Source organism: Bufo bufo, chromosome 2, assembly GCF_905171765.1.
Source record: "Bufo bufo chromosome 2, aBufBuf1.1, whole genome shotgun sequence".
NCBI classification, from domain to species: domain Eukaryota; kingdom Metazoa; phylum Chordata; class Amphibia; order Anura; family Bufonidae; genus Bufo; species Bufo bufo.
The window spans coordinates 291,686,609-291,700,303 of record NC_053390.1 but is presented as its reverse complement, the minus strand read 5'-3'; the positions used below and the strand labels follow the sequence as shown (position 1 = coordinate 291,700,303).

Sequence of the window (13,695 nt, the reverse complement as noted above, 5' to 3'; positions counted from 1 at the left end):
AATGTCAATAAAAAAGGCTAGCCGAAATAAACGCACCTCCCAGGCTGAACTACAAACCCCTTCTAACTGCTCCCCCAACTCCAAAAGCAACGCAAGACACCGGCCTCCTACCATCATCCCCCACCCTTAACCAACGCCAACCCTTTACCGCCTGAATGACCAGAAACGACTTCGTAAAGTCTGTCATTTTTCTCAACTTAAACCCAAAAGCCAAACCTGCTATATAACTAGTAATCTTTGTCACCGACCAACCTTCCTCCCTACAATGCCCTACGAACAACAACAATGGAACTTCCAAATCCTCGTTCCCAACATTGAGCCTATGACACCAATCCTCCCAATACTGCCATGCTTTTAAATATGTTGCCCACGTACCGGGCGCCAGTGATGCCTGAATGAGCCCCGCTACGGTTCCTCCAGTAGATCCTATAGACAAGTCAGGCACTGCAGCCCAAATTCCGCCGGAGCCAGCTGCTGGAAACGCTCCAACTGTGAACGAGAGAGAGCATCAGCAATACAGATATTGACCCTCGGCACATGCACCGCCACCACCCAAGGTATTGAGCGACAGACACTCTAATACCAGCCGCTGTAGCAACCGTACTACTAACGGCGACGAGGCCCACAACCCGTTTATTACCTGAACCACACCCAAATTATCACAGTGGAAGTGAACCTTCCTATCCCGAAAAACCTGCCCCCAAAGCATAACCGCCACCACTATAGGAAAAAGTTCTAACAATGCTAAGTTCTTCACCCAGCCCTTTTCCACCCAACTAACTGGCCACTCTCCAGCACACCATTGACCACCACAATGATTGCCAAAACCGCAAACCCCCGCCGCATCCAAAAACAGGTCGAAATCAAACAAGTCCACCACCTCTCCCATAAATAGCGAGCAACCGTTATAACTCTCCAGGAAGGAGCTCCAAACTTGCCCGCAATTCCTTACCCAAACGAATGTAGTAGTGTGGTGAAACTACCCCTGCCGTCGCCCCTGCTAACCTTCTGCTAAAAATCCTCCCCATGGGCATAATCCAGCACGCAAAATTAAGCTTTCCCAAAAGTGATTGAAGCTCACATAATTTAATCTTTTTTAACCGCTGTGCCCTCGCTACTTCCTACTTTAAAGGGACACTGACAGGCCCAATAAGCATAATTATCTATATATATGCATGCACAGGTCTTCTAATGTGCATTAAAAACATATAAGTATAACCCCTGTCCACCTTATAAATACAGCAAACTCATGTTTTATAACCTGAAGTAACCGCTTTTCTTTCTGCCCAAGGGGCGGCGTTTCAGCTTCACTTCTGCCCAGCCAGCCGCCCCCCAACTGCCGTTTTAAAGCGCCGCCCAGCTCATCAATATTCACTTTGCTGGGCGGCTTCTGCTGTCCCCGACGTTCCGAGATCCGGCGCATGCCCAATAGAAAGCTATGGCTGCCGGGCGCATGCGCAGAAGCTGAAAGTGAGTCCGATGCCCATAGCTTTCTATTGGGCATGCGCCGGATCTCGGAACGTCGGGGACAGCAGAAGCCGCCCAGCAAAGTGAATACTGATGAGCTCGGCGGCGCTTCAAAACGGCGGTTGGGGGGCGGCTGGCTGGGCAGAAGTGAAGCTGAAACGCCGCCCCTTGGGCAGAAAGAAGAGCGATTACTTCAGGTTATAAAACATGAGTTTGCTGTATTTATAAGGTGGACAGGGGTTATACTTATATGTTTTTAATACACATTAGAAGACCTGTGCATGCATATATATATATAGCTAATTATGCTTATTGGGCCTGTCAGTGTCCCTTTAAGTCTTCCAACTTATCCAATGGTAATCTACATTCCATCCTGATTGTATCAATCACTATCCCCAAAAAACTCAATTCTGTGACACGCCCCATCGTCTTTTTCATTGCCAAAGGAACCCCAAACGCCCCAAACAATGTACCCAAAGTGTGCAATAACAATGCACAAACACTCGAATCTGGGGGTCCAATACAAAGAAAATCGTCCAGGTAGTGAATGATGGATTCACAACCTGACAAGTCCACTACTGCCCATTCTAAGAATGAGCTAAACGTTTTGAAATATGTGCACGACAGGGAACAGCCCATCGGCAAACAACGATCCACAAAAAATCCCCCATCCCAAAAACACCCCAACAAATGCAAACAATCCGGATGCACTGGCAGTAACCTAAACACCGCCTCTATATCGTCTTTGCTAGCAACGCTCCCTTTCCAAACCTTTTAACCCACGCCACTGCCGCATCAAACGAGGTATAGACCACGGAACACAAGGCCGGATCAATACCGTCATTGACCGACGATCCCTTTGGAAAAGACAGGTGGTGAATAAGTCTAAACCTATTCACCTCCTTCTTTGGGACCACACCCAGTGGTGACACTCGCAAATCCACTAATGGCGGTTCCGAAAAAGGGCCCGCCATCCTACCTAGCATGACTTCCTTGTTAAGTTTGTCTGCCACTACCTCCGGGTGTTCCATAGCCGACCTCAAATTATTTTTAAACAGCACCGCCTCCCCTGGAACGAACGGAATTCTAAAACCCAATGAAAACCCCTTCCACAATAACTCCACAGCCCTTCTATCCAGGTATCTATTGAGGAACGGCTCCATCCTTTCCAGACAGATTGGCGTCTCCCCCTTTTCTATTGCTGTAGCCCCTCCCCTCTGTCTACTACCCTTGAGGCATCGCGCAGCTCCATGGGGCCCCCCACATATGGAGCATTCGTGCTTAAATTTGCATTTAGCTCTGAATTTACAGCCCCATTCGTTAAACGAAAAACACAATCCCTTCGCAGATGCTGCCGCGATGTTGTATTGACCCCCACTTCCAGATTCCCCTCTAAATGGCTGATCTAATAGGCGCAGACAATTTCAGCCACAAAGCTATATCTTTCTGATCCCATCTCATTTCTGGACGCACTGCCTTCCGTTGCCTCATAGCGCAGCCATGCTATCCCCCCCATATAAACGGTACGCTTCTCCAATCACATCCAAATAGCATAACGGCGCCATTTCCCCTATCACACTGGCTAATATTGCAAACGCCTGTAAGCAATTCTGAAACGTCCGCGGTATTAACCGATATCTTCGCATTTCCTCATCCTCTTTTCTACCCTCTTCTCTCCTTGCCCTATCCAGGTTAAATTTTTCCAACGGGAGCAACGAAAAAATCTCCACATATTCCCCTTTCCAAATTTGCTCCCTTACCTCCTGATTTAAATGAGCCCCCAACGGGCCCTCAAAACACAAATAAACCTCCCCTCTTGCCTTATCATCCAACCTCACTGTTTCTTCCTCTGCCGCGCCGCCTGTCTGAGTTTGTACTGACGCCACATTACCCGTTATCCCCAACCTACTTCCCCCCACAATCACAGACCCTCCCGAGGCCCCCACCACCCCCCATGCCGGCAACGGGGATGCCCCCCCATACCCGACCCCGCTAATAAGCCAGCCAACCCCCCCATTAGCTGACCTAAACCCCTACTTAAATCCATCTGGGGCCCCCCTCCACCCCCGTTTCCCATACCCGCCACTAACTGCGCTAAAGGTCCCCACGGTATCTCACCTGGCTGCCTGGGTGCTGTGACCCCATCAGCCGCAGATCCCGATTCCAGGTGATCACTCCTCAGCGATGACCTTCCGGATCCTGTACAGACGGATTCCAAACTCTGTCCCCTGGCTGGGCTCAAGCCAGGGACGATGGAGCTGTTCTCCGCCAAGGATGGCTCACAAGGGGCGGAGCTTCTTCCCTGCTGCTGACTTGGTGAAAGGGGCCTGCTGCACGCTGCCATAGGACTGGCAGCAGCCCCGTGCCTCCTGATATCCTGCTCCTGCTGGGGGGCATCTTCCTCCCCTGGACATGAGAAGGTGCCCGCCGTTCCTGGTCCCGCTCCCACGCCGCTCCTCGCTGAAGGCTCTGCCTACCTTGCGGATTCCTTCCACGCCGGAGCATGCGGGAGGCAACTTTCCCCGCTGGACCCCGATGTGAAGGGTCCTCAGAAGGGCTCCGTCTACCACGAGGAGCCTGGGGGGGGGGGGGGGGGGGGGTGGATGAAGCAGGGCTAAAGCATGTTGGCGGTCTGGCCCAAGGCCGGGTCACCGATGGCTGAGGCGAAACAGATGCCTCAGCCGCCCCCCGAAACATCTGCTGCACCTGGTCCTGGACCCAACCGGTGCCGCGAACCTCCGCTGCCGCCCTAAGCTCCCTGATGGCCTTACACCAAAATGGCACCCTTCTTTCACCTAGATCCCCTTTTTAACCCTTTATTCCACACCCCTAAACTCAAACTGACCAATCCCTACCCCCCGGGCTCTCCCTAACCCAACCCCTTTAACAACCCTGACCTATCCCTACTCCCCGGGGTCTCCCTAAACCAAACTCCCTGTCATGTTGGCCTCCCCTAAAGGCTCTGCCCACAGCCCGGCCATTACTTCACTGTCCATTGTATAGCGCCAGCGCTTGGTATTGCAGCTCAGCTCCATTCACTTTAATAGGATTGAGCTGCACCTAGGCCATGTGACTGATGAACGTGACGTTGCATGGCCTAAGCACTCACAGAGAGGCCATCAATATGAAAATTCCTGAAAACCCTTTCATTCATTTTACATACTGTATCCTGCCAGTTAAAAGGGTTCTCCGGGCTATGAATATTGATGACCAATCCTCAGGATAGGTCATCATTATCAGATCGGCGGGGGTCCGACGCATATCAGTCGTATGAGGAAACAGCGCGCAGTGTGCACATGCCATCTCTCCTCCTGCTCACCGCTGCTGTCTATGGCAAAGCAGCAGCGGTGAGCAGGAGGAGAGACGGGCAACGGCCCGTGCGCACTGCGTTCGCCGTCTCCTCATACAGCTGATATGCGGGGGTGCTGGGTGTCCGATCTGATATTGATGACCTATCCAGATCGCCGGGAGAACCCCTTTAACTAATCCTATTTTTTTAACAGTAAATATTCAGTTGTCTCCTTCAAATGTAGTTTTGCTTTACAATCCCCCAAAATATCAATTTAAAGTTGTCGCCCTGAATAAAAGGTCCTTTACCTCCCAGAAACAGAATCCAACTACAGTACAGCACATATAATATGACATAAGCCCTAGAGCAGGGCTAGGAATTGTAGTTTCATAACAGCTGGAGTGCTGCCCACCCCTGCCCTAGTGCATGATCAGGAAAGAAGCAGTTATGAAATGCAGAAAAAGAAACAGTTTGTAATGATCAGCAGAAGGTATGCTGAATATATAAAAATAAAACCACTGGCAGATAAAAGGCTGGCAGAGCTCCACCACTTCTCGCCACTAGAGGGCAGTGAACAGATAGGCCCCACCTCTGAGTCTGGATGAGCCGATCAAGCCTTCTGCTTATAGAGGCCCCGTCCAGCAAAACAACAACTAGACCCCGCCCTCCGTGTGGGTCACGTGAGAGAGGAGATCGGCTGCACTCCTAGTAGGCGGTCCACAGCTGCCGGAGCAATGTGTAGCTCCTCCTCCCGACTCTGTCAGCGGCCCCATCCTGAGATTACGCAGGTCTGCAGTAGTCGGCGCCTCGGACATGTTTAGCGGGCGTTATGCATCTGTTCTGCTGCTGAGGGTAAGGTAGGTGAGAGCTAGCGCCCTCATGGGCCAGGAGCCGGAATGACTACTGTACTGCTCCTCTGTCTTGTAATTAGATATTACAGTTGTTACAAATCAATGTCTTCTTGTTTGTAAGATCTCTGCTTGTTGTCAATTGTCATTGAATGGTAATCATATGAAAAGCTCTCCAGTTTTTCTTGTGGAGTAGGGTCCTAGGTAGTTATTTCAAACAATGCAAATGTTTTTTCCAGTGGCAATTGCCCCCCCCCCCCCCAGGTCATTCCTTGCCCCCCCGTGCCCACCCCGCTGATTCGCTGCTGCGCCCGGCCGCCCGCACTACTGAGTGAGTGATTCACAAATCACAACACAGACAACATACACAGACTGTCTGTGACAGACATGACAGATGGGGGTGGGGGCGGCGTTCGGACCCAGCGGAGGCAGAGTGTGCAGGGTGGGCGCAGGCTGGGAGTGCGGCAGCCGCAGAGTTGACGTCACCACGTAAAGCTGCGTGCCTGCCCGCCCGAACGCTTGCTTCTGTTCTGCAGCTCTGCTACTGCGTCTGCTAGTGTCAGTGAGCCTGTCTGTGCCCAGCCCAGGCCTCAGTTTCGGACAGGAGAGGTCCAGAGGAGGACTGTGTGTGGCAACTTCCCAAGAACTCTGCCTGGCCCTGCCCTGACCGGCCCCTACGCAAGGTAAGAAGGAAACAAAGTAAGAATAAAAAGTTTTAAAAAAGTATGTACCCCCACTACCTCGCCTCATGGCCTGCCTGCTTGTGCCCAGCCCCTCCTCAACCCTGATACCCCTATAACTTAGGGGTATCAGGGTACATTATACAGGGGTAATATAATTGAGGACCCCTGTATAATGTCCCCTGATAGCACTGAGTCCTCCTCAGTTATATTACCCTTGTATAATGTACCCTGATACCCCTTAGTTATAATATTACCCATAATGTCCCCTGATACCCCTCAGTTATATAACTGAGGGTAATCAGGGTACATTATACAGGGGGTAATTATAACCAAGGGGTATCAGGGTACATTATACAGGGGGTAATATAACTTATATTACCACCGTATAATGCCTGATAGACCTCCTGAGTAACTTATATTACCCTTGTATAATTATGTACCCGGATACCCCTTAGTTATATGATCACGGCGGGGTCATATAACTAAGGGGTATCAGGGTACATTATTATACAGGGGTAATATAACTCAGGAGGCCTATCAGGCATTATACAGTGGTAATATAGCTTACATTACCCCTGTATAATGTCCCATGATAGCCCTCCTCAGTTATATTACCCTTGTATAATGTACCCTGATACCCCTCAGTTATATTACCCCTGTGTAATATACCCTGATATCCCTTAGTTATATAATATAACTTAGGGGTATCAGGCTACATTATACAGGGGTAATATAACTGAGGACCCCTGTATAATGTCCCCTGATAGCACTGAGTCCTCCTCAGTTATATTACCCTTGTATAATGTACCCTGATACCCCTTAGTTATAATATTACCCATAATGTCCCCTGATACCCCTCAGTTATATAACTGAGGGTAATCAGGGTACATTATACAGGGGTAATATAACTAAGGACCCCTGTATAATGTCCCCTGATAGCACTGAGTCCTCCTCAGTTATATTACCCTTGTATAATGTACCCTGATACCCCTTAGTTATAATATTACCCATAATGTCCCCTGATACCCCTCAGTTATATAACTGAGGATAATCAGGGTACATTATACAGGGGGTAACATAACCAAGGGGTATCAGGGTACATTATACAGGGGGTAATATAACTTATATTACCACCGTAAAATGCCTGATAGACCTCCTGAGTAACTGATATTACCCTTGTATAATTATGTACCCAGATACCCCTTAGTTATATGATCATGGCGGGTCATATAACTGAGGGGTATCAGGGTACATTATTATACAGGGGTAATATAACTCAGGAGGCCTATCAGGCATTATACGGTGGTAATATAGCTTACATTACCCCTGTATAATGTCCTACGATAGCCCTCCTCAGTTATATTACCCTTGTATAATGTACCCTGATACCCCTCAGTTATATTACCCCTGTGTAATGTACCCTGATATCCCTAAGTTATATAATATAACTAAGGGGTATCAGGGTGCATTATACAGGGGGAACATAACTGAGGAGTGCTATCCTATCAGGGACATAATACAGGGGTAATGTAAGCTATATTACCCCTTTATAATGTCTGATAGCCCTCCTCAGTTATATTACACCCAATGTACCACCCTGATACCCCTTAATTATATTACCCCGGCGCCAGGGGGGTAGCTGCAGGGGAAGTGGCTGCTTTGGGGCCCTGACCTAGAAGGGGCCCATCCAGGAGGAGGAGGAGGACTAAAAGATTTTGTCAGGGCCCCCTCAACAGTATTACACAATGAAAAAATATACAGATAGTACAGACAGAGTAGGAAAAGGATGGAACAGCTGCCGGGCCTGGTCTGAGAGAGCGATCTTTACTAGCCACAGGAATGGGGGCTGCATGAAAGGAAGGGGTTGCGAAAAAGTTAGTGGGGGAGGGGGGCTTCATTCAAAAAATTGCTGTGGGGCCCAGTCATTTCTAGCTACGCCACTGCCCGGCGGGGTCATATAACTAAGGGATATCAGGGTACATTATTATACGGGAAAATTATTGGTGCTTCCCCCCCATTTTTGACTGTGTATCTTCTGTGCCCCCCCTATATATTGATCCTAGAGTCGCCACTAGGGAACCTTTCACCTGGATTTTGTGTATAGAGCTGAGGACATGGGTTGCTAGATGGCCGCTAGCACATCCGCAATACCCAGTCCCCATAGCTCTGTGTGCTTTTATTGTGTAAAAAAAATGATTTGATACATATGCAAATTAACCTGAAATGAGTCCTGTCCCTGACTTATCTCATGGACAGGACTCCTCTCAGGTTAGTTTGCATATGTATCAAATCATTTTTTTACACAATAAAAGCACACAGAGCTATGGGGACTGGGTATTGCGGATGTGCTAGCGGCCATCTAGCAACCCATGTCCTCAGCTCTATACACAAAATCCCAGTGACAGGTTCCCTTTAACCACCTCAGCCCCCATAGCTTAAACACCCTGAAAGACCAGGCCACTTTTTACACTTCTGCACTACACTACTTTCACCGTTTATTGCTCGGTCATGCAACTTACCACCCAAATGAATTTTACCTCCTTTTCTTCTCACTAATAGAGCTTTCATTTGGTGACATTTTTACTTTTTTTGTTATTAATCGAAATTTAACGATTTTTTTGCAAAAAAATCACATTTTTCACTTTCAGTTGTAAAATTTTGCTAAAAAAACGAGATCCATATATAAATTTTGCTCTAAATTTATTGTTCTACATGTCTTTGATAAAAAAAAAAGTTTGGGTAAAAAAAAAAATGGTTTGGGTAAAAGTTATAGCGTTTACAAACTATGGTACAAAAATGTGAATTTCCGCTTTTTGAAGCAGCTCTGACTTTCTGAGCACCTGTCATGTTTCCTGAGGTTCTACAATGCCCAGACAGTACAAACACCCCACAAATGACCCCATTTCGGAAAGTAGACACCCTAAGGTATTCGCTGATGGGCATAGTGAGTTCATAGAACTTTTTATTTTTTGTCACAAGTTAGCGGAAAATTATGATTTTTATTTTATTTTAATTTTTCCATATTCATATTCCACTAACTTGTAACAAAAAATAAAAACTTCCATGAACTCACTATGCCCATCAGCGAATACCTTGGGGTGTCTTCTTTCCAAAATGGGGTCACTTGTGGGGTAGTTATACTGCCCTGGCATTCTAGGGGCCCAAATGGTGGTAAGGAGTTTGAAATCAAATTCTGTAAAATATGGCTGGTGAAATCCGAAAGGTGCTCTTTGGAATGTGGGCCCCTTTGCCCACCTAGGCTGCAAAAAAGTGTCACACATGTGGTATCCCCGTATTCAGGAGAAGTTGGGGAATGCGTTTTGGGGTGTCATTTTACATATACCCATGCTGGGTGAGAAAAATATCTTGGCAAAAGACAACTTTGTATAAGTTTTTATTTTTTGTCACAAGTTAGTGGAATATGAGACTTTGTAAGAAAAAAAAAATCAAAAAAAAAATCATCATTTTCCACTAACTTGTGACAAAAAATAAAAAATTCTAGGAACTCGCCATGCCCCTCACGGAATACCTTGGGGTGTCTTCTTTCCAAAATGGGGTCACTTGTGGGGTAGTTATACTGCCCTGGCATTTTCCAGGGGCCCTAATGTGTGGTAAGTAGGTAAATGACCTGTGAAATCCTAAAGGTGCTCTTTGGAATGTGGGCCCCTTTGCCCACCTAGGCTGCAAAAAAGTGTCACACATGTGGTATCTCCGTATTCAGGAGAAGTTGGGGAATGTGTTTTGGGGTGTCATTTTACATATACCCATGCTGGGTGAGAGAAATATCTTGGCAAAAGACAACTTTTCCAATTTTTTTATACAAAGTTGGCATTTGACCAAGATATTTCTCTCACCCAGCATGGGTATATGTAAAATGACACCCTAAAACACATTCCCCAACTTCTCCTGAGTACGGCGATACCAGATGTGTGACACTTTTTTGCAGCCTAGATGCGCAAAGGTGCCCAAATTCCTTTTAGGAGGGCATTTTTAGACATTTGGATACCAGACTTCTTCTCACGCTTTGGGGCCCCTAAAATGCCAGGGCAGTATAAATACCCCACATGTGACCCCATTTTGGAAAGAAGACACCCCAAGGTATTCAATGAGGGGCATGGCGAGTTCATAGAAATTTATTTTTTTTGGCACAAGTTAGCGGAAATTGATATTTTTTTTTTTTTCTCACAAAGTCTCCCTTTCCGCTAACTTGGGACAAAAATTTCAATCTTTCATGGACTCAATATGCCCCTCACGGAATACCTTGGGCTGTCTTCTTTCCGAAATGGGGTCACTTGTGGGGTATTTATACTGCCCTGGCATTCTAGGGGCCCTAAAGCGTGAGAAGAAGTCTGGAATATAAATGTCTAAAAAATTTTACGCATTTGGATTCCGTGAGGGGTATGGTGAGTTCATGTGAGATTTTATTTTTTGACACAAGTTAGTGGAATATGAGACTTTGTAAGAAAAAAAATAATAATTTCCGCTAACTTGGGCCAAAAAAATGTCTGAATGGAGCCTTACAGGGGGGTGATCAATGACAGGGGGGTGATCAATGACAGGGGGGTGATCAGGGAGTCTATATGGGGTGATCACCCCCCTGTCATTGATCACCCCCCTGTCATTGATCACCCCCCTATAAGGCTCCATTCAGATATCCGTATGTGTTTTGCGGATCCGATCCATGTATCAGTGGATCCGTAAAAATCATACGGACATCTGAATGCAGCCTGACAGGGGGGTGATCAATGACAGGGGGGTGATCAGGGAGTCTATATGGGGTGATCACCCCCCTGTCATTGATCACCCCCCTATAAGGCTCCATTCAGATGTCCGTGTTTTGCGATCCATGTATCAGTGGACCTGTAAAAATCATACGGACATCTGAATGCAGCCTGACAGGGGGGTGATCAATGACAGGGGGGTGATCAATGACAGGGAGGTGATTAGGGAGTCTATATGGGATGATCACCCCCCTGTCATTGATCACCCCCCTATAAGGCTCCATTCAGATGTCCGTATGTGTTTTGCGGATCCGATCCATGTATCAGTGGATCCGTAAAAATCATACGGACATCTAAATGCAGCCTGACAGGGGGGTGATCAATGACAGGGGGGTGATCAATGACAGGGGGGTGATCAGGGAGTCTATATGGGGTGATCACCCCCCTGTCATTGATCACCCCCCTATAAGGCTCCATTCAGATGTCCGTATGTGTTTTGCGGATCCGATCCATGTATCAGTGGATCCGTAAAAATCATACGGACATCTGAATGCAGCCTGACAGGAGGGGTGATCAATGACAGGGGGGTGATCAATGACAGGGGGGTGATCAGGGAGTCTATATGGGGTGATCACCCCCCTGTAAGGCTCCATTCAGATGTCCGTATGTGTTTTGCGGATCCGATCCATGTATCAGTGGATCCGTAAAAATCATACGGACATCTGAATGCAGCCTTACAGGGGGGTGATCAATGACAGGGGGGTGATCAGGGAGTCTATATGGGGTGATCACCTCCGTCATTGATCACTCCTCTGTAAGGCTCCATTCAGATGTCCGTATGTGTTTTGCGGATCCGATCCATCTATCAGTGGATCCGTAAAATTCATACGGACGTCTGAATGCAGCCTTACAGGGGGGTGATCAATGACAGGGGGGTGATCAATGACAGGGGGGTGATCAATGACAGGGGGGTGATCAATGACAGGGGGGTGATCAGGGAGTCTATATGGGGTGATCACCACAGTCATTGATCACTCCCCTGTAAGGCTCCATTTAGACGTCCGTATGTGTTTTGCGGATCCGATCCATCTATCAGTGGATCCGAAAAATTCATACGGACCTCTGAATGGAGCCTTACAGGGGGTTATCAATGACAGGGGGGTGATCAATGACAGGGGGGTGATCAGGGAGTCTATATGGGGTGATCTGGGGTGATCAGGGGTGAATAAGGGGTTAATAAGTGACGGGGGGGGGGGGGTGTAGTGTAGTGTAGTGGTGGTTGGTGCTACTTTACTGAGCTACTTGTGTCCTCTGGTGGTCGATCCAAACAAAGGGGACCACCAGAGGACCAGGTAGCAGGTATATTAGTCGCTGTTATCATAACAGCGTCTAATATACCTGTTAGGGGTCAAAAAAATCACATCTCCAGCCTGCCAGCGAACGATCGCCGCTGGCAGGCTGGAGATCCACTCTCTTACCTTCCGTTCCTGTGAGCGCGCGCACCTGTGTGCGCGCGTTCACAGGAAATCTCACGTCTCGCGAGATGACGCACGGATGCGTCCAGGAGGAATGAATCAACCACCTTCCGGACGCATCCGTGCGTTAGGCGGTCGGGAGGTGGTTAAAGGGGTTTTCCATTTTTTTTTTAAAAATCTGGCACAGAGTTGTGTAAAATAATTTAAAAAAACTTTTTTTAAAAAATCTGGCACAGAGTTGTGTAAAATAATTTAAAAAAACTTTTACAGGTTTTGCTACTCCTATATCCGTTGAGCCTGCAGTGATATCATGCCGTTCATTGTTCACATGACCCCTGCAGCCAATCCCTGGCCTCAGTGGCCACGTACTATTTGTCAAACATGTAAGGAAAAAAGGTAAGATTTTTATAAATTTATTTTACACGGCTCTCTGCCAGAATTAGACAAATCTTGATCCCTTAAAGCTGTGTTCACATCACGATTTTGTCCCACATTTAATGTATATGTGTGATGTATGTATTAAACAGAAGGCTCCCCCAGACAGGGGTGCAGCTAAAGGCCTCTTGCACACGTGCATTGGGGACCGCAATTTGCGCAACGTCCGCGCGGCGGCCAGGATGGATAGAGACCCATTCAACTTGAATGGGTTTGTGATCCGTCTGCACTGCAAAAAAGTAAGTATAATAACAAGTTCTATTTTTTTGCGGTGCGGAGGCACGGACAGAAACACAACGGAAGCACTCTGTAGTGCTTTCGTGGGGTTCCGATCCGTGCTTCCGTGATTGCGGACCCATTCAATACGCAATACGGGCACACAACGTTCGTGTGCAAGAGGCGAAAGGTGCATGGGCCCTGGTGCAAGAGATCAGCTTGGGCCTCCTTTCCTCAGTATACTGCGCAGGGATCGCATGACAAGAGCTGCGCACATCGGGACAGGACTCTGAGGGCATAAGATCAAAGTTCGGGCGGATCAGATTGTAACGCCCCAGACGAAGCGAAGGCGAAACCCGGGTCGGGCTAATTTACATGCTCCGTACAAGTCATTTTATTGTGAGTAGAGTAAACCTTACTTTTAACTAAAGATTCGGGTATTGCACTATGATTTGTTCCTCTTGAAGGAAAAAGCTTTGCTGGTCGGTTACGAGAGTTACATTGGGGATGCATCGGTGAAGCCGTGAAATCTCCAGGAAAACTTCTTGTTTGTGAAACGCC

General features: G+C 47.6%; 2 protein-coding genes across 6 annotated transcripts in view; one reads left to right on the top strand and one right to left on the bottom strand.

Annotated features, from left to right (window-relative positions):
* Positions 1-13,695, bottom strand: part of TPPP2 (tubulin polymerization promoting protein family member 2) — a 46,755-nt gene that overhangs the window by 17,988 nt on the left and 15,072 nt on the right. The window contains exon 1 of one of the 2 annotated variants that reach the window (XM_040416736.1): positions 5,346-5,391. The exons of the other annotated variant lie outside the window; for it this stretch is intronic. The gene's annotated coding sequence lies outside the window, so the exon portion shown is untranslated. Of the gene's footprint in view, positions 1-5,345; positions 5,392-13,695 lie in introns of those variants that run through there. 2 annotated transcript variants of the gene reach the window in all.
* ZNF219 (zinc finger protein 219) overlaps positions 5,494-13,695 on the top strand; it is a 110,172-nt gene continuing 101,970 nt past the window's right edge. For all 4 annotated transcript variants that reach the window (XM_040416730.1, XM_040416734.1, XM_040416735.1 and 1 more), the window contains exon 1: positions 5,494-5,613. The gene's annotated coding sequence lies outside the window, so the exon portion shown is untranslated. The remainder of the gene's footprint in view (positions 5,614-13,695) is intronic.